The 23,362-nt window shown below is 30.3% G+C and overlaps 1 long non-coding RNA gene across 3 annotated transcripts; it reads right to left on the bottom strand.

The window, feature by feature from the left end:
* Positions 1–7,308: 7,308 nt before the first annotated feature.
* Positions 7,309–23,212, bottom strand: LOC127112949 (uncharacterized). 3 transcript variants are annotated; one of them, XR_007799129.1, is made up of 3 exons: positions 22,240–23,212; positions 8,116–8,815; positions 7,309–7,411 (listed from the first exon to the last, which is right to left on the bottom strand). It is a non-coding gene; the product is annotated as an uncharacterized LOC127112949 (long non-coding RNA). The 3 variants fall into 3 exon arrangements; XR_007799130.1 differs by lacking the exon at positions 22,240–23,212 and adding an exon at positions 21,538–21,657; XR_007799128.1 differs by lacking the exon at positions 22,240–23,212 and adding an exon at positions 19,431–19,597.
* Between the last annotated feature and the right edge of the window lie 150 nt (positions 23,213–23,362).

Raw genomic sequence — 23,362 nt, 5'->3', positions numbered from 1 at the left:
ATTATTCTTTATCTTTTTTTCTTTTTCATTTTCTACTTATAATTAGTATTTTAGCATATTTTTTAATCTATATAACTTATGTTAATATTTTATTTATCAGAACATAGAATATGAATTTATGTTCTTTAGGATATAAGTATATATTTAATTAATTTTGATGTTCAATACATATCTTTCTAAACTAATTAATGTCAAGGTTTGTTACTCATTACATGTTTGATTGATTTTTATAATTAAGGATGTACTTAATAGAAATATTTAGTTTAAATTATTTAATAGAGATCTCTGGTTCATCATCACTTTATGATTGTATAAACAAAATACAAAGTGTATAAAAATACGAACTGCTGAAAAATTGTCATATTTTCCTTTTTTTACTATCTTTTATGAGTAATTTTTTTTCTTATCTATCAAATGTACAGATCAAGTGATTTATGATATAGGTTGATCTTTTAAAGGTTACACATCTCTAACTTATTTATTTTGTCACTCTATTCATCTGTGTTTACTCTTATTTTCAATTTTAGTCTTGCGTCACCAATGATTATGATAGGGTTTTTCGTATTGTTTTGATCAGATTGAGATATTTGATAAGATTATGAGGATCTCACAATAATAAAGGTGATGCTAATGTAACACTGGATAAATGATTGAGTTGGTTTCCTTTATAGCATACGGTCTCATTTTCATTTTCTTGTAATTACTCTTTTTTCTTTTTTTTCTTTTTCATTTTCTACTTATATTTAGTATTTTAGCATATTTTTTAATCTTTATAACGTATGTTAATTGTTTAATTATCAGAATATAGAAGATGACATTTTATGTTCTTAAGGATATAAGTATATATTTAATTAATTTTGATGTTCAATACATATCTTTCTAAAGTATTTAATGTGAATGTTTGTTATTGATTACATGCTTGATTGATTTTTATAATTGAGAATGTAATTAATAAAAATATTTATCTTACATTATTTAGTAGAAATCTCTGGTTCATAATCACTTTATGATTGTTTAAAAAAAATGGAAAGGGTAAAAAAATACGTACTGCTGAAAAATTGTCATATTTTCCTTTTTTTCTATCTTTTATGAGTAATTTTCTTTCTTATCTATCAAAAGTACAGATCACGTGATTTTTGATATAGGTTGATCTTATGGAGATTACCCATCTCTAACTTGTTTATTTTGTCACTCTATTCATCTGTGTTTACTCTTATTTTCAATTTAATTCTTGCGTCAACAATGATTCTGATAGGGTTTTTCGTATTGTTTTGATGAGATTGAGATGTTTGTTAGGATTATGAGGATCTCACAATAATAAAAGTTATGCTAATGTAACACTGGAAAATGATTGAGTTGGTTTCCTTTATACCACACGGTCTCATTTTCACTTTCTTATAATTATTCTGTTTTCTTTGTTTCTTTTTCATTTTCTACTTATAATTAGTATTTTAGCATATTTTTTAATCTGTATAAATTATGTTAATTGTTTAATTATCAGAATATAGAAGATGACATTGTATTTTCTTTAGGATATAAGTATATATTTAATTAATTTTGATGTTCAATACATATCTTCCTAAACTATTTAATGTCAACGTTTGTTAATCATTACATGTTTTATTGATTTATATAATTGAGGATGTACTTAATAGAAATTTTTAGCTTACATTATTTCATAGAAATCCCTTGTTCATGATCACTTTATGATTGTATAAAAAAATACAAAGGGTAAAAAAATACGTACTGCTGAAAAATTGTCATATTTCCCTTTTTTTCTATCTTTTATGAGTCATTTTCTTTTTTATCTATCAAATGTACAGATCAAGTGATTTTGTATATAGGTTGATCTTTTGAAGGTTACACATCTCTAACTTATTTATTTTGTCACTCTATTCATCTGTGTTTCCTCTTATTTTCAATTTTATTCTTGCGTCACCAATGATTATGATAGGGTTTTTCGTATTGTTTTGATCAGATTGAGATGTTTGTTAGCATTATGAGGATCTCACAATAATAAAGGTGATGCTAATGTAACACTGGATAAATGATTGAGTTGGTTTCCTTTATAGCATACGGTCTCATTTTCATTTTCTTGTAATTATTCTTTTTTCTTTTTTTCTTTTTCATTTTCTTGTAATTATTCTTTATCTTTTTTTCTTTTTCATTTTCTACTTATAATTAGTATTTTAGCATATTTTTTAATCTATATAACTTATGTTAATATTTTATTTATCAGAACATAGAATATGAATTTATGTTCTTTAGGATATAAGTATATTATTTAATTAATTTTGATGTTCAATACATATCTTTCTAAACTAATTAATGTCAAGGTTTGTTACTCATTACATGTTTGATTGATTTTTATAATTGAGGATGTACTTAATAGAAATATTTAGTTTAAATTATTTAATAGAGATCTCTGGTTCATCATCACTTTATGATTGTCATATTTTCCTTTTTTTACTATGTTTTATGAGTAATTTTTTTTCTTATCTATCAAATGTACAGATCACGTGATTTATGATATAGGTTGATCTTTTAAAGGTTACACATCTCTAACTTATTTATTTTGTCACTCTATTCATCTGTGTTTACTCTTATTTTCAATTTTAGTCTTGCGTCACCAATGATTATGATAGGGTTTTTCGTATTGTTTTGATCAGATTGAGATATTTGATAAGATTATGAGGATCTCACAATAATAAAGGTGATGCTAATGTAACACTGGATAAATGATTGAGTTGGTTTCCTTTATAGCATACGGTCTCATTTTCATTTTCTTGTAATTACTCTTTTTTCTTTTTTTTCTTTTTCATTTTCTACTTATATTTAGTATTTTAGCATATTTTTTAATCTTTATAACGTATGTTAATTGTTTAATTATCAGAATATAGAAGATGACATTTTATGTTCTTAAGGATATAAGTATATATTTAATTAATTTTGATGTTCAATACATATCTTTCTAAAGTATTTAATGTGAATGTTTGTTATTGATTACATGCTTGATTGATTTTTATAATTGAGAATGTAATTAATAAAAATATTTATCTTACATTATTTAGTAGAAATCTCTGGTTCATAATCACTTTATGATTGTTTAAAAAAAATGGAAAGGGTAAAAAAATACGTACTGCTGAAAAATTGTCATATTTTCCTTTTTTTCTATCTTTTATGAGTAATTTTCTTTCTTATCTATCAAAAGTACAGATCACGTGATTTTTGATATAGGTTGATCTTATGGAGATTACCCATCTCTAACTTGTTTATTTTGTCACTCTATTCATCTGTGTTTACTCTTATTTTCAATTTAATTCTTGCGTCAACAATGATTCTGATAGGGTTTTTCGTATTGTTTTGATGAGATTGAGATGTTTGTTAGGATTATGAGGATCTCACAATAATAAAAGTTATGCTAATGTAACACTGGAAAAATGATTGAGTTGGTTTCCTTTATACCACACGGTCTCATTTTCATTTTCTTATAATTATTCTGTTTTCTTTGTTTCTTTTTCATTTTCTACTTATAATTAGTATTTTAGCATATTTTTTAATCTGTATAAATTATGTTAATTGTTTAATTATCAGAATATAGAAGATGACATTGTATTTTCTTTAGGATATAAGTATATATTTAATTAATTTTGATGTTCAATACATATCTTCCTAAACTATTTAATGTCAACGTTTGTTAATCATTACATGTTTTATTGATTTATATAATTGAGGATGTACTTAATAGAAATTTTTAGCTTACATTATTTCATAGAAATCCCTTGTTCATGATCACTTTATGATTGTATAAAAAAATACAAAGGGTAAAAAAATACGTACTGCTGAAAAATTGTCATATTTCCCTTTTTTTTCTATCTTTTATGAGTCATTTTCTTTTTTATCTATCAAATGTACAGATCAAGTGATTTTGTATATAGGTTGATCTTTTGAAGGTTACACATCTCTAACTTATTTATTTTGTCACTCTATTCATCTGTGTTTCCTCTTATTTTCAATTTTATTCTTGCGTCACCAATGATTATGATAGGGTTTTTCATATTGTTTTGATCAGATTGAGATGTTTGTTAGCATTATGAGGATCTCACAATAATAAAGGTGATGCTAATGTAACACTGGATAAATGATTGACTTGGTTTCCTTTATAGCATACGGTCTCATTTTCATTTTCTTGTAATTATTCTTTTTTCTTTTTTTCTTTTTCATTTTCTTGTAATTATTCTTTATCTTTTTTTCTTTTTCATTTTCTACTTATAATTAGTATTTTAGCATATTTTTTAATCTATATAACTTATGTTAATATTTTATTTATCAGAACATAGAATATGAATTTATGTTCTTTAGGATATAAGTATATTATTTAATTAATTTTGATGTTCAATACATATCTTTCTAAACTAATTAATGTCAAGGTTTGTTACTCATTACATGTTTGATTGATTTTTATAATTGAGGATGTACTTAATAGAAATATTTAGTTTAAATTATTTAATAGAGATCTCTGGTTCATCATCACTTTATGATTGTCATATTTTCCTTTTTTTACTATCTTTTATGAGTAATTTTTTTTCTTATCTATCAAATGTACAGATCACGTGATTTATGATATAGGTTGATCTTTTAAAGGTTACACATCTCTAACTTATTTATTTTGTCACTCTATTCATCTGTGTTTACTCTTATTTTCAATTTTAGTCTTGCGTCACCAATGATTATGATAGGGTTTTTCGTATTGTTTTGATCAGATTGAGATATTTGATAAGATTATGAGGATCTCACAATAATAAAGGTGATGCTAATGTAACACTGGATAAATGATTGAGTTGGTTTCCTTTATAGCATACGGTCTCATTTTCATTTTCTTGTAATTACTCTTTTTTCTTTTTTTTCTTTTTCATTTTCTACTTATATTTAGTATTTTAGCATATTTTTTAATCTTTATAACGTATGTTAATTGTTTAATTATCAGAATATAGAAGATGACATTTTATGTTCTTAAGGATATAAGTATATATTTAATTAATTTTGATGTTCAATACATATCTTTCTAAAGTATTTAATGTGAATGTTTGTTATTGATTACATGCTTGATTGATTTTTATAATTGAGAATGTAATTAATAAAAATATTTATCTTACATTATTTAGTAGAAATCTCTGGTTCATAATCACTTTATGATTGTTTAAAAAAAATGGAAAGGGTAAAAAAATACGTACTGCTGAAAAATTGTCATATTTTCCTTTTTTTCTATCTTTTATGAGTAATTTTCTTTCTTATCTATCAAAAGTACAGATCACGTGATTTTTGATATAGGTTGATCTTATGGAGATTACCCATCTCTAACTTGTTTATTTTGTCACTCTATTCATCTGTGTTTACTCTTATTTTCAATTTAATTCTTGCGTCAACAATGATTCTGATAGGGTTTTTCGTATTGTTTTGATGAGATTGAGATGTTTGTTAGGATTATGAGGATCTCACAATAATAAAAGTTATGCTAATGTAACACTGGAAAAATGATTGAGTTGGTTTCCTTTATACCACACGGTCTCATTTTCATTTTCTTATAATTATTCTGTTTTCTTTGTTTCTTTTTCATTTTCTACTTATAATTAGTATTTTAGCATATTTTTTAATCTGTATAAATTATGTTAATTGTTTAATTATCAGAATATAGAAGATGACATTGTATTTTCTTTAGGATATAAGTATATATTTAATTAATTTTGATGTTCAATACATATCTTCCTAAACTATTTAATGTCAACGTTTGTTAATCATTACATGTTTTATTGATTTATATAATTGAGGATGTACTTAATAGAAATTTTTAGCTTACATTATTTCATAGAAATCCCTTTTCATGATCACTTTATGATTGTATAAAAAAATACAAAGGGTAAAAAAATACGTACTGCTGAAAAATTGTCATATTTCCCTTTTTTTTCTATCTTTTATGAGTCATTTTCTTTTTTATCTATCAAATGTACAGATCAAGTGATTTTGTATGTAGGTTGATCTTTTGAAGGTTACACATCTCTAACTTATTTATTTTGTCACTCTATTCATCTGTGTTTCCTCTTATTTTCAATTTTATTCTTGCGTCACCAATGATTATGATAGGGTTTTTCGTATTGTTTTGATCAGATTGAGATGTTTGTTAGCATTATGAGGATCTCACAATAATAAAGGTGATGCTAATGTAACACTGGATAAATGATTGAGTTGGTTTCCTTTATAGCATACGGTCTCATTTTCATTTTCTTGTAATTATTCTTTTTTCTTTTTTTCTTTTTCATTTTCTTGTAATTATTCTTTATCTTTTTTTCTTTTTCATTTTCTACTTATAATTAGTATTTTAGCATATTTTTTAATCTATATAACTTATGTTAATATTTTATTTATCAGAACATAGAATATGAATTTATGTTCTTTAGGATATAAGTATATTATTTAATTAATTTTGATGTTCAATACATATCTTTCTAAACTAATTAATGTCAAGGTTTGTTACTCATTACATGTTTGATTGATTTTTATAATTGAGGATGTACTTAATAGAAATATTTAGTTTAAATTATTTAATAGAGATCTCTGGTTCATCATCACTTTATGATTGTCATATTTTCCTTTTTTTACTATCTTTTATGAGTAATTTTTTTTCTTATCTATCAAATGTACAGATCACGTGATTTATGATATAGGTTGATCTTTTAAAGGTTACACATCTCTAACTTATTTATTTTGTCACTCTATTCATCTGTGTTTACTCTTATTTTCAATTTTAGTCTTGCGTCACCAATGATTATGATAGGGTTTTTCGTATTGTTTTGATCAGATTGAGATATTTGTTAAGATTATGAGGATCTCACAATAATAAAGGTGATGCTAATGTAACACTGGATAAATGATTGAGTTGGTTTCCTTTATAGCATACGGTCTCATTTTCATTTTCTTGTAATTACTCTTTTTTCTTTTTTTCTTTTTCATTTTCTTGTAATTATTCTTTATCTTTTTTTCTTTTTCATTTTCTACTTATAATTAGTATTTTAGCATATTTTTTAATCTATATAACTTATGTTAATATTTTATTTATCAGAACATAGAATATGAATTTATGTTCTTCAGGATATAAGTATATATTTAATTAATTTTGATGTTCAATACATATCTTTCTAAACTAATTAATGTCAAGGTTTGTTACTCATTACATGTTTGATTGATTTTTATAATTGAGGATGTACTTAATAGAAATATTTAGTTTAAATTATTTAATAGAGATCTCTTGTTCATCATTGGTGAGGCAAGAATAAAATTGAAAATAAGAGGAGACACAGATGAATAGAGTGACAAAATAAAAAAGTTAGAGATGTGTAACCTTCAAAAGATCAACCTATATCAGAAATCACTTGATCTGTACATTTGATAGATAAGAAAGAAAATGACTCATAAAAGAAAGAAAAAAAAAGGAAAATATGACAATTTATCAGGTGTACGTATTTTTTTACCCTTTGTATTTTGTTTATACAATCATAAAGTGATCATGAACAAGAGATTTCTATTAAATAGTGTAAGCTAAATATTTCTATTAAATACATCCTCACTTATATAAATCAATCGAACATGTAATGATTAACAAACCTTGACATTAAATAGTTTAGAAAGATATGTATTGAACATCAAAATTAATTAAATATATACTTATATCCTAAAGAACATACAATGTCATCTTCTATATTCTGATAATTAAACAATTAACATAAGTTATACAGATTAAAAAATATGCTAAAATACTAATTATAAGTAGAAAATGAAAAAGAAAAAAAGAAAACAGAATAATTATAAGAAAATGAAAATGAGATCGTGTGGTATAAAGGAAACCAACTCAATCATTTTTCCAGTGTTACATTAGCATCACCTTTATTATTGTGAGATCCTCATAATCCTAACAAACAACTTTAATCTCATCAAAACAATACAAAAAACCCGATCGTAATCATTGGTGAGGAGAGAATAAAATTGAAAATAAGAGGAAACACAGATGAATAGAGTGACAAAATAAACAAGTTAGAGATGTGTAACCTTCAAAAGATCAACCTATATCAGAAATCACTTGATCTGTACATTTGGTAGATAAGAATAAAAATTACTCATAAAAGATAGAAAAAAAAAGGAAAATATGACAATTTTTCAGTAGTACGTATTTTTTACCCTTTGTATTTTGTTTATACAATCATAAAGTGATCATGAACAAGAGATTTCTATTAAATAGTGTAAGCTAAATATTTCTATTAAGTACATCCTCAATTATATCAATCAATCGAACATGTAATGATTAACAAACCTTGACATTAAATAGTTTAGAAAGATATGTATTGAACATCAAAATTAATTAAATATATACTTATATCCTAAAGAACATACAATGTCATCTTCTATATTCTGATAATTAAACAATTAACATAAGTTATACAGATTAAAAAAATGCTAAAATACTAATTATAAGTAGAAAATGAAAAGAAAAAAAGAAAACAGAATAATTATAAGAAAATGAAAATGAGATCGTGTGGTATAAAGGAAACCAACTCAATCATTTTTCCAGTGTTACATTAGCATCACCTTTATTATTGTGAGATCCTCATAATCCTAACAAACATCTCAATCTCATCAAAACAATACAAAAAACCCGATCATAATCATTGGTGAGGCAAGAATAAAATTGAAAATAAGAGGAGACACTGATGAATAGAGTGACAAAATAAAAAAGTTAGAGATGTGTAACCTTCAAAAGATCAACCTATATCACAAATCACTTGATCTGTACATTTGGTAGATAAGAATAAAAATTACTCATAAAAGATAGAAAAAAAAAGGAAAATATGACAATTTTTCAGTAGTACGTATTTTTTACCCTTTGTATTTTGTTTATACAATCATAAAGTGATCATGAACAAGAGATTTCTATTAAATAGTGTAAGCTAAATATTTCTATTAAGTACATCCTCAATTATATCAATCAATCGAACATGTAATGATTAACAAACCTTGACATTAAATAGTTTAGAAAGATATGTATTGAACATCAAAATTAATTAAATATATACTTATATCCTAAAGAACATACAATGTCATCTTCTATATTCTGATAATTAAACAATTAACATAAGTTATACAGATTAAAAAATATGCTAAAATACTAATTATAAGTAGAAAATGAAAAAGAAAAAAAGAAAACAGAATAATTATAAGAAAATGAAAATGAGATCGTGTGGTAGAAAGGAAACCAACTCAATCATTTTTCCAGTGTTACATTAGCATCACCTTTATTATTGTGAGATCCTCATAATCCTAACAAACATCTCAATCTCATCAAAACAATACAAAAAACCCGATCATAATCATTGGTGAGGCAAGAATAAAATTGATAATAAGAGGAGACATAGATGAATAGAGTGACAAAATAAAAAAGTTAGAGATGTGTAACCTTCAAAAGATCAACCTATATCAGAAATCACTTGATCTGTACATCTGGTAGATAAGAATAAAAATTACTCATAAAAGATAGAAAAAAAAAGGAAAATATGACAATTTTTCAGTAGTACGTATTTTTTACCCTTTGTATTTTGTTTATACAATCATAAAGTGATCATGAACAAGAGATTTCTATTAAATAGTGTAAGCTAAATATTTCTATTAAGTACATCCTCAATTATATCAATCAATCGAACATGTAATGATTAACAAACCTTGACATTAAATAGTTTAGAAAGATATGTATTGAACATCAAAATTAATTAAATATATACTTATATCCTAAAGAACATACAATGTCATCTTCTATATTCTGATAATTAAACAATTAACATAAGTTATACAGATTAAAAAATATGCTAAAATACTAATTATAAGTAGAAAATGAAAAAGAAAAAAAGAAAACAGAATAATTATAAGAAAATGAAAATGAGATCGTGTGGTATAAAGGAAACCAACTCAATCATTTTTCCAGTGTTACATTAGCATCACCTTTATTATTGTGAGATCCTCATAATCCTAACAAACAGCTTTAATCTCATCAAAACAATACAAAAAACCCGATCATAATCATTGGTGAGGAGAGAATAAAATTGAAAATAAGAGGAAACACAGATGAATAGAGTGACAAAATAAACAAGTTAGAGATGTGTAACCTTCAAAAGATCAACCTATATCAGAAATCACTTGATCTGTACATTTGATAGATAAGAAAGAAAATGACTCATAAAAGAAAGAAAAAAAAGGAAAATATGACAATTTATCAAGTGTACGTATTTTTTTACCCTTTGTTTTTTGTTTATACAATCTTAAAGTGATCATGAACAAGAGATTTCTATTAAATAGTGTAAGCTAAATATTTCTATTAAATACATCCTCACTTATATAAATCAATCGAACATGTAATGATTAACAAACCTTGACATTAAATAGTTTAGAAAGATATGTATTGAACATCAAAATTAATTAAATGTATACTTATATCTTAAAGAACATACAATGTCATCTTCTATATTCTGATAATTAAACAATTAACATAAGTTATATAGATTAAAAAATATGCTAAAATACTAATTATAAGTAGAAAATGAAAAAGAAAAAAAGAAAACAGAATAATTATAAGAAAATGAAAATGAGATTGTAACACCCTGCTAAAATACCCCAAATATTTAATTAAAATAGCAATATATCAATCAGAGTAATTATGCAATTAAGGGTGTCACACAATCATTTCACACCATTCACCATAATAACTGTCATGCTCTTTTATTAATTCAAAACATAAAGCATTTGCACAATACGCAGCGGATAGAAATCAAATCAATCATTGCAAGACATGTAACACATTACATGTAAAATTATTCAACAAGGTAAAACATCCCGTCCCGATGTTACATCTATCAGAGCATGACCCACTAAGGAAACTACACTAGACTCCAAGCACTAGCTTCTACTCAATCACTGCTCGTTACCTGAAAAATAGTTGTAAGGGTGAGTTCCTCAATCGATATAATAAGCATTATAAAATATCATGTAATGCTAAGTAAATAACACATTAATCACCCTAATCATATCACACATTCAGTAACGGCACATCAACTCAAATATCATACTCAATACCAACACAAACACACGTATAATATTGGAATACATCCATCCATATTATACGTCATACATACATTATGCAATGAGACTCCATGCATGCGGTACCGACTATTCGTGAACATATAGTTCACCTCACCGATCAAATCCAGATACGGCTACCAAGCCCACTAGTCCCACTCATTTGAGACCTAGTGACTCACTCACTAATTCCTCACCATGGGAATTAGCTACCACCCCAAGGGCTATGCTATGCACGCTAATCACCTAGCATGCAAACATTAACAACAATCTACAATGATTTACTCACTAATTCCTCACCATGGGAATTAGCTACCACCATAAAGGCCACAATATGCGTGCTAATTCACCTAGCAATGCAACATCATCAACAACAATCCACAATGGACATATGCTCACACTCTAAGCCATAAAACAGTCCATTCACCAACACATGCATAATATATACATTCACAACATTATGCATACTTTCACACATCATCAGCATATTTATCACATAATCATATCATGTCATGCCAATTAATCAATCACAGTATTAACACACTCTACTAATACATATACTACTCAAAACAACGGGAAATGATCCCTACTATATCACATACCGATATAGGCCAACCATCAAATATGTACACAACATTTAAATACCAATTTTCCCACTTTTCAACAGTGTTAACCGGTTAACGCCCTGGGTTAACCGGTTAACGCAACACTGAACACGCTTCCTGGCAATTCACAACAGTGTTAACCGGTTAACGCCCTGGGTTAACCGGTTAACGCAAACAGAACAGCAATTTTCACAAATCACAACAGTGTTAACCGGTTAACGCCCTGGGTTAACCGGTTAACGCAAGCAAAACAGCAACACTTCATAATTCACAACAGTGTTAACCGGTTAACACCCTAGGTTAACCGGTTAACGCAAGACAGAAAGCTGTTCCTGCGCTAACACGAAGCAGAATGCAGAATTCTCCGCATTTTCCGCCGTTGGAGGACTTCCGGACCTCCGATTCCGATTCCGTAAAAAGCTATACGTTCGGAAAATCACTACCCATCCAATTACAGATTCAATTACGGCTTAACACAGTTTATTCATCACAATTTTCCAGCATCTAACATCCCAATTAGGGTCAATTCAACGGTTTATCACTACCCATTACATGTTAACCCATAATACCCATTAAACGACGATAAACCCCCCTTACCTGAGTTAATCCGGCAATCCTTTAGCCTCAAGCTCTTCTCTTCTCCAACCTTCTTCCTCTTGCTCTGCCTCTTTGCCCTTTTTCCTCTTTTTGAGCCGCTTCTCTGTTTTCACGTGAAAACTCTTTTTACCAAAAAATGGAACTCTTTTTCCTTATTTCCAACTTATATATTTTCCAATAATTATTATTCCAATAATAATAATAATAATCCAATAATTCCAATTATTTAATTAAATTAATAAATATAATATTAACTTAAATTAAATAATTATCTTATTTTTATCGGGGTGTTACAACTCTCCCCACTAAAAGAGTTTTCGTCCTCGAAAACATACCTCAAGCGAATAACTCCGGATAAGACTCATTCATCTGACTCTCAAGTTCCCAAGTCACATTGCCACCTGCTGGTCCTCCCCAAGCTACCTTTACCAAAGCAATCTCTTTACCCCGCAACTGCTTCAACTCTCGATCCTCGATCCTCATAGGTGATGTTTCAACAGTCAGGTTATCTCTCACCTGTACATCATCTACTTGGACCACATGCGATGGATCAGGAATGTACCTCCTCAACTGAGACACATGAAAAACCTCATGCAAATTCGCAAGTGACGGCGGTAAAGCGATACGATAGGCTACCTCTCCTATCCTCTCCAAAATCTGATAAGGACCAATAAATCGAGGTGTCAACTTCTTCGACTTCAAAGCTCGACCAACCCCAGTTATCGGAGTAACCCGAAGAAACACATGATCTCCCTCTTGGAACTCAAGTGACTTCCTCCTCTTGTCGTGATAACTCTTCTGACGACTCTGAGCAATCCTCATCTTCTCCTGAATCATCTTAATCTTTTCCGTAGTTTGTTGAACAATCTCCGGTCCAACCACAGCACTCTCACCGGACTCATACCAACATAAAGGCGTCCGACATCTCCTACCATACAAAGCTTCAAACGGTGCCATACCAATGCTCGAATGAAAACTATTGTTGTAGGTAAACTCAATCAAAGGTAAGTAACAATCCCAAGCACCTCCCTTTTCCAAAACACAAGCCCTCAAAAGATCCTCTAGTGACTGAATCGTCCTCTCAGTCTGACCATCAGTCTGCGGATGATATGCAGAACTCAATCTCAGCTTAGTTCCCAAAGCCTTCTGCAAACCTTCCCAAAACTTCGATGTAAATCTAGGATCTCTGTCCGAAACAATACTCGACGGAATACCATGCAAACTTACAATTTTCTCAATATACAACTCAGCTAATCTCTCTAACGGATAATCCATTCTAATCGAAATGAAATGAGCCGATTTCGTCAATCTGTCGACAATCACCCAAATAGCTTCAAAATTCTTACTTGTCCTCGGTAAACCAGAAACAAAATCCATACTGATACTATCCCACTTCCACTCTGGAATAGCCAACGGTTGCATTAGCCCAGACGGCTTCTGATGCTCAATCTTCGACTTCTGACAAGTCAAACAAGAATAAACAAAACTCGCAATTTCTCTTTTCATTCCCGGCCACCAAAATAACTTTTTCAAATCATGATACATCTTCGTAGCTCCAGGATGAATACTCAGGCCACTACGATGTCCTTCCTCAAGAATACTCTTCTTAAGTTCGGTAACATCCGGAATACACACCCGATTACCAAATTTCAAAACACCATTCTCATCAACTCTGAATTCACCACCTTGACCTTGATTCACTAGAGTCAACTTATCAACCAAAAGCACATCGGATTTCTGACCCTCTCTAATCTCATCCAGAATACCACTCGTTAACTTCAACATTCCCAATTTAACACTATTGTGAGTACTCTCACACACCAAACTCAAGTCTCTAAACTGCTCAATTAAATCCAATTCTTTAACCATTAACATAGACATATGCAATGATTTCCGACTCAATGCATCAGCCACTACGTTTGCTTTACCCGGATGGTAATTCAAACCAAAGTCATAATCCTTCAGAAACTCTAACCATCTCCTCTGTCTCATATTCAGCTCTTTTTGATCAAACAAATACTTTAAACTTTTATGGTCACTGAAAACCTCAAATCTTGACCCGTACAAGTAATGCCTCCATAACTTCAGAACAAATACCACAACTGCCAACTCTAAATCGTGTGTCAGATAGTTCCTCTCATGAACCCTCAGTTGTCTCGAAGCATAAGCTATAACCTGCTTATTCTGCATCAACACACCACCCAAACCCAACAATGAAGCATCACAGTAAACCTCAAATGATTCCGACGAACTCGGTAATATCAGAATAGAAGCAGTAGTCAACCTTCTCTTTAACTCTTGGAAACCTTCTTCACATTTTGAGTCCCAAACAAACGCTTGCCCCTTTCTAGTCAACATCGTCAACGGTAACGCCAACTTAGAAAATCCCTCAATGAACTTCCTATAATAACCAGCCAAACCAAGAAAACTCCTTATCTCCGAAACTGACTTCGGAGCTTCCCACTTAGATACCGCTTCTATCTTAGAAGGATCAACAGCAACACCATCTCTTGAAATCACATGACCAAGAAAACTAACCTCTTCTAACCAAAATTCACACTTTGACAGTTTAGCAAATAACTTCTTTTCTCGTAGAACTCCTAAAACCACTCTCAAATGTTCAGCATGCTCTTCTTCAGATTTCGAATACACCAAAATATCATCAATAAACACCACAACAAACTTGTCTAGGTACGGATGGAAAATCCTATTCATATACTCCATAAATACTCCAGGCGCATTAGTCACACCAAAAGGCATTACAGAATACTCATAATGTCCATACCTTGTTCTGAAAGCAGTCTTCTGAATATCCTCAGTTTTCACACGTATCTGATGATACCCAGATCTCAAATCTATTTTGCTGAACACACTCGCACCAACCAACTGATCCATCAAATCATCAATCCTCGGCAAAGGATACCGATTCTTGATCGTCACTTTATTCAGTTGCCTGTAGTCCACACACAACCTCATAGTACCTTCTTTCTTCTTAACCAATAACACTGGTGCACCCCACGGCGACACACTCGGACGAATAAATTTCTTATCCAACAGATCTTCCAACTGACTCTTCAATTCAGTTAACTCAACAGCAGACATACGGTACGGAGCCATCGATATCGGCCTAGTACCAGGTACCAATTCAATTGAGAACTCAACTTTACGCTCTGGCGGTAATTCATTCACTTCTTCCGGAAACACATTAGGAAAATCACACACCACAGCTAAATCGCAAATCACCAGTTTATCCTTAGCCTCCAAAGTCGCTAACAGCATAAACAACTCTGCCCCATCTGCTATTGCCTCATTCACCTGCCTTGCTGATAGAAACAAACTCTTTCCTTCCTCAATCTCAGGAAAGATCACAGTCTTATCAAAACAGTTGATATAAACTCGGTTAAACACCAACCAGTTCATACCCAAGATAACATCAATCTACACTAGTGGAAGACACACAAGGTCCATCCCAAAGTCTCTACCAAAAATACTCAAAGGACAATTCAAACAAACTGAAGTAGTAGTCACTGAACCCTTCGCAGGAGTATCAATCACCATACTTCCATGCATCTCAGATATCTCTAACTTAAGTTTCACAGCACAATCCAAAGATATAAAGGAATGAGTAGCACCGGTGTCAATAATAGCTACAAGAGGAAAGCCATTAATATAACACGTACCTCGAATCAAACGATCATCTGCAGAAGTCTCAGAACCCGATAAAGCAAAGACCTTGCCTCCCGACTGGTTCTCTCTCTTCAGTTTAGGACACTGTGGGCTAATATGACCCAACTCTCCACAGTTGAAACAAGTCACAGTCTTCGACCGGCACTCTGCAGCCAAATGACCACCTTTTCCACACTTGAAACACTTCCTCTCAGCACTGGTACATTCATGGACACGATGTCCAGCCTGACCACATCTGTAACACTTAGCAGGGGCACTGGAGTCTCCCCCACTAGGCCTCTTCATCCCACTCTGTCTCTGGAAACCTTTGCCAGCTGCATACGGTTTCCCACGATCATTCTGATTCTTGCCTTTCCTATCAACCCTTTGCTGATAGCTCTCCGCTCTGGCCTTGGTATCCTGTTCAAAAATCCTGCAACAGTCAACCAAATCAGAAAAAACTCTAATCCGCTGATATCTAATAGCCTGCTTGATCTCGGGACGCAACCCGTTCTCAAACTTCACACATTTTGAAAATTCCCCAGTAGCCTCATCATAGGGAGTGTAATACTTCGACAGCTCTGTGAACTTAGCAGCATACTCAGTAACAGACCGATTGCCCTGCTTCAATTCCAAGAACTCTATCTCTTTCTTTCCTCTGACATCCTCTGGAAAATACTTCCTCAGGAATCTCTCTCTGAACACAGCCCAAGTGATCTCAGCATTCCCAGCAGCTTCCAACTCAGTGCGGGTAGCAACCCACCAATCATCTGCTTCTGCATACAGCATATGCGTACCGAACCTGACCTTCTGGTTATCGGCACACTCAGTCACTCGGAAGATCCTCTCGATCTCCTTCAACCACTTCTGAGCGCCATCTGGATCGTATGCTCCCTTGAACATTGGAGGATTGTTCTTCTGGAACTCACTCAGTTGACGAGCAGCTCCCATTCCCACAACATTCGGATTTCCCCCAAGTACTCCAGCCAGCATACCCAGAGCCTCAGCAATCGCAGCATCGTCTCTACCTCTTCCAGCCATCTCTATTCTGAAAACCCAACAAGCTAAAACAATAAGTACTGGTAGGGTTACACAACACCTATCACGTACAGGGGAAAACAGAATAATTACGACTCGACTCGACCGACTATGCTCTGATACCACTAATGTAACACCCTGCTAAAATACCCCAAATATTTAATTAAAATAGCAATATATCAATCAGAGTAATTATGCAATTAAGGGTGTCACACAATCATTTCACACCATTCACCATAATAACTGTCATGCTCTTTTATTAATTCAAAACATAAAGCATTTGCACAATACGCAGCGGATAGAAATCAAATCAATCATTGCAAGACATGTAACACATTACATGTAAAATTATTCAACAAGGTAAAACATCCCGTCCCGATGTTACATCTATCAGAGCATGACCCACTAAGGAAACTACACTAGACTCCAAGCACTAGCTTCTACTCAATCACTGCTCGTTACCTGAAAAATAGTTGTAAGGGTGAGTTCCTCAATCGATATAATAAGCATTATAAAATATCATGTAATGCTAAGTAAATAACACATTAATCACCCTAATCATATCACACATTCAGTAACGGCACATCAACTCAAATATCATACTCAATACCAACACAAACACACGTATAATATTGGAATACATCCATCCATATTATACGTCATACATACATTATGCAATGAGACTCCATGCATGCGGTACCGACTATTCGTGAACATATAGTTCACCTCACCGATCAAATCCAGATACGGCTACCAAGCCCACTAGTCCCACTCATTTGATACCTAGTGACTCACTCACTAATTCCTCACCATGGGAATTAGCTACCACCCCAAGGGCTATGCTATGCACGCTAATCACCTAGCATGCAAACATCAACAACAATCTACAATGATTTACTCACTAATTCCTCACCATGGGAATTAGCTACAACCATAAAGGCCACAATATGCATGCTAATTCACCTAGCAATGCAACATCATTAACAACAATCCACAATTGACATATGCTCACACTCTAAGCCATAAAACAGTCCATTCACCAACACATGCATAATATATACATTCACAACATTATGCATACTTTCACACATCATCAGCATATTTATCACATAATCATATCATGTCATGCCAATTAATCAATCACAGTATTAGCACACTCTACTAATACCTATACTACTCAAAACAACGGGAAATGATCCCTACTATATCACATACAGATATAGGCCAACCATCAAATATGTACACAACATTTAAATACCAATTTTCCCACTTTTCAACAGTGTTAACCGGTTAACGCCCTGGGTTAACCGGTTAACGCAACACTGAACACGCTTCCTGGCAATTCACAACAGTGTTAACCGGTTAACGCCCTGGGTTAACCGGTTAACGCAAACAGAACAGCAATTTTCACAAATCACAACAGGGTTAACCGGTTAACGCCCTGGGTTAACCGGTTAACGCAAGCAAAACAGCAACACTTCATAATTCACAACAGTGTTAACCGGTTAACACCCTAGGTTAACCGGTTAACGCAAGACAGAAAGCTATTCCTGCGCTAACACGAAGCAGAATGCAGAATTCTCCGCATTTTCCGCCGTTGGAGGACTTCCGGACCTCCGATTCCGATTCCGTAAAAAGCTATACGTTCAGAAAATCACTACCCATCCAATTACAGATTCAATTACGGCTTAACACAGTTTATTCATCACAATTTTTCAGCATCTAACATCCCAATTAGGGTCAACTCAACGGTTTATCACTACCCATTACATGTTAACCCATAATACCCATTAAACGACGATAAACCCCCCTTACCTGAGTTAATCCGGCAATCCTTTAGCCTCAAGCTCTTCTCTTCTCCAACCTTCTTCCTCTTGCTCTGCCTCTTTGCCCTTTTTCCTCTTTTTGAGCCGCTTCTCTGTTTTCACGTGAAAACTCTTTTTACCAAAAAATGGAACTCTTTTTCCTTATTTCCAACTTATATATTTTCCAATAATTATTATTCCAATAATAATAATAATAATAATCCAATTATTCCAATTATTTAATTAAATTAATAAATATAATATTAACTTAAATTAAATAATTATCTTATTTTTATCGGGGTGTTACAGAGATCGTGTGGTATAAAGGAAACCAACTCAATCATTTTTCCAGTGTTACATTAGCATCACCTTTATTATTGTGAGATCCTCATAATCCTAACAAACATCTCAATCTCATCAAAACAATACAAAAATCCCGATCATAATCATTGGTGAGGCAAGAATAAAATTGAAAATAAGAGGAGACACAGATGAATAGAGTGACAAAATAAAAAAGTAAGAGATGTGTAACCTTCAAAAGATCAACCTATATCAGAAATCACTTGATCTGTACATTTGGTAGATAAGAATAAAAATTACTCATAAAAGATAGAAAAAAAAAGGAAAATATGACAATTTTTCAGTAGTACGTATTTTTTAGCCTTTGAATTTTGTTTATACAATCATAAAGTGATCATGAACAAGAGATTTCTATTAAATAGTGTAAGCTAAATAATTCTATTAAGTACATCCTCAATTATATCAATCAATCGAACATGTAATGATTAACAAACCTTGACATTAAATAGTTTAGAAAGATATGTATTGAACATCAAAATTAATTAAATATATACTTATATCCTAAAGAACATACAATGTCATCTTCTATATTCTGATAACTAAACAATTAACATAAGTTATACAGATTAAAAAATATGCTAAAATACTAATTATAAGTAGAAAATGAAAAAGAAAAAAAGAAAACAGAATAATTATAAGAAAATGAAAATGAGATCGTGTGGTATAAAGGAAACCAACTCAATCATTTTTCCAGTGTTACATTAGCATCACCTTTATTATTGTGAGATCCTCATAATCCTAACAAACATCTCAATCTCATCAAAACAATACAAAAAATCCGATCATAATCATTGGTGAGGCAAGAATAAAATTGAAAATAAGAGGAGACACAGATGAATAGAGTGACAAAATAAACAAGTTAGAGATGTGTAACCTTCAAAAGATCAACCTATATCAGAAATCACATGATCTGTACATTTGATAGATAAGAAAGAAAATGACTCATAAAAGAAAGAAAAAAAAAGGAAAATATGACAATTTTTCAGTAGTACGTATTTTTTACCCTTTGTATTTTGTTTATACAATCATAAAGTGATCATGAACAAGAGATTTCTATTAAATAGTGTAAGCTAAATATTTCTATTAAGTACATCCTCAATTACATCAATCAATCGAACATGTAATGATTAACAAACCTTGACATTAAATAGTTTAGAAAGATATGTATTGAACATCAAAATTAATTAAATATATACTTATATCCTAAAGAACATACAATGCCATCTTCTATATTCTGATAACTAAACAATTAACATAAGTTATACAGATTAAAAAAATATGCTAAAATACTAATTATAAGTAGAAAATGAAAAAGAAAAAAAGAAAACAGAATAATTATAAGAAAATGAAAATGAGATCGTGTGGTATAAAGGAAACCAACTCAATCATTTTTCCAGTGTTACATTAGCATCACCTTTATTATTGTGAGATCCTCATAATCCTAACAAACATCTCAATCTCATCAAAACAATACAAAAAACCCGATCATAATCATTGGTGAGGAGAGAATAAAATTGAAAATAAGAGGAAACACAGATGAATAGAGTGACAAAATAAAAAAGTTAGAGATGTGTAACCTTCAAAAGATCAACCTATATCAGAAATCACTTGATCTGTACATTTGATAGATAAGAAAGAAAATGACTCATAAAAGAAAGAAAAAAAAGGAAAATATGAGAATTTATCAAGTGTACGTATTTTTTTACCCTTTGTATTTTGTTTATACAATCATAAAGTGATCATGAACAAGAGATTTCTATTAAATAATGTAAGCTAAATATTTCTATTAAATACATCCTCACTTATATATATCAATCGAACTTGTAATGATTAACAAACCTTGACATTAAATAGTTTAGAAAGATATGTATTGAACATCGAAATTAATTAAATATATACTTATATCCTAAAGAACATACAATGTCATCTTCTATATTCTGATAATTAAACAATTAACATAAGTTATACAGATTAAAAAATATGCTAAAATACTAATTATAAGTAGAAAATGAAAAAGAAAAACAGAAAACAGAATAATTATAAGAAAATGAAAATGAGATCGTGTGGTATAAAGGAAACCAACTCAATCATTTTTCCAGTGTTACATTAGCATCACCTTTATTATTGTGAGATCCTCATAATCCTAACAAACATCTCAATCTCATCAAAACAATACAAAAATCCCGATCATAATCATTGGTGAGGCAAGAATAAAATTGAAAATAAGAGGAGACACAGATGAATAGAGTGACAAAATAAAAAAGTAGGAGATGTGTAACCTTCAAAAGATCAACCTATATCAGAAATCACTTGATCTGTACATTTGGTAGATAAGAATAAAAATTACTCATAAAAGATAGAAAAAAAAAGGAAAATATGACAATTTTTCAGTAGTACGTATTTTTTACCCTTTGTATTTTGTTTATACAATCATAATGTGATCATGAACAAGAGATTTCTATTAAATAGTGTAAGCTAAATAATTCTATTAAGTACATCCTCAATTATATCAATCAATCGAACATGTAATGATTAACAAACCTTGACATTAAATAGTTTAGAAAGATATGTATTGAACATCAAAATTAATTAAATATATACTTATATCCTAAAGAACATACAATGTCATCTTCTATATTCTGATAACTAAACAATTAACATAAGTTATACAGATTAAAAAATATGCTAAAATACTAATTATAAGTAGAAAATGAAAAAGAAAAAAAGAAAACAGAATAATTATAAGAAAATGAAAATGAGATCGTGTGGTATAAAGGAAACCAACTCAATCATTTTTCCAGTGTTACATTAGCATCACCTTTATTATTGTGAGATCCTCATAATCCTAACAAACATCTCAATCTCATCAAAACAATACAAAAAATCCGATCATAATCATTGGTGAGGCAAGAATAAAATGGAAAATAAGAGGAGACACAGATGAATAGAGTGACAAAATAAACAAGTAAGAGATGTGTAACCTTCAAAAGATCAACCTATATCAGAAATCACTTGATCTGTACATTTGGTAGATAAGAATAAAAATTACTCATAAAAGATAGAAAAATAAAGGAAAATATGACAATTTTTCAGTAGTACGTATTTTTTACCCTTTGTATTTTGTTTATACAATCATAAAGTGATCATGAACAAGAGATTTCTATTAAATAGTGTAAGCTAAATATTTCTATTAAGTACATCCTCAATTACATCAATCAATCGAACATGTAATGATTAACAAACCTTGACATTAAATAGTTTAGAAAGATATGTATTGAACATCAAAATTAATTAAATATATACTTATATCCTAAAGAACATACAATGTCATCTTCTATATTCTGATAACTAAACAATTAACATAAGTTATACAGATTAAAAAATATGCTAAAATACTAATTATAAGTAGAAAATGAAAAAGAAAAAAAGAAAACAGAATAATTATAAGAAAATGAAAATGAGATCGTGTGGTATAAAGGAAACCAACTCAATCATTTTTCCAGTGTTACATTAGCATCACCTTTATTATTGTGAGATCCTCATAATCCTAACAAACATCTCAATCTCATCAAAACAATACAAAAAACCCGATCATAATCATTGGTGAGGAGAGAATAAAATTGAAAATAAGAGGAAACACAGATGAATAGAGTGACAAAATAAAAAAGTTAGAGATGTGTAACCTTCAAAAGATCAACCTATATCAGAAATCACTTGATCTGTACATTTGATAGATAAGAAAGAAAATGACTCATAAAAGAAAGAAAAAAAAGGAAAATATGAGAATTTATCAAGTGTACGTATTTTTTTACCCTTTGTATTTTGTTTATACAATCATAAAGTGATCATGAACAAGAGATTTCTATTAAATAATGTAAGCTAAATATTTCTATTAAATACATCCTCACTTATATAAATCAATCGAACATGTAATGATTAACAAACCTTGACATTAAATAGTTTAGAAAGATATGTATTGAACATCAAAATTAATTAAATATATACTAATATCCTAAAGAACATACAATGTCATCTTCTATATTCTGATAATTAAACAATTAACATAAGTTATACAGATTAAAAAATATGCTAAAATACTAATTATAAGTAGAAAATGAA

Source organism: Lathyrus oleraceus, unplaced genomic scaffold (assembly GCF_024323335.1).
Source record: "Lathyrus oleraceus cultivar Zhongwan6 unplaced genomic scaffold, CAAS_Psat_ZW6_1.0 chrUn0197, whole genome shotgun sequence".
In the NCBI taxonomy this organism is placed as follows: Eukaryota; Viridiplantae; Streptophyta; class Magnoliopsida; order Fabales; family Fabaceae; genus Lathyrus; species Lathyrus oleraceus.
This window is presented reverse-complemented; position numbering and strand designations above follow the sequence as displayed.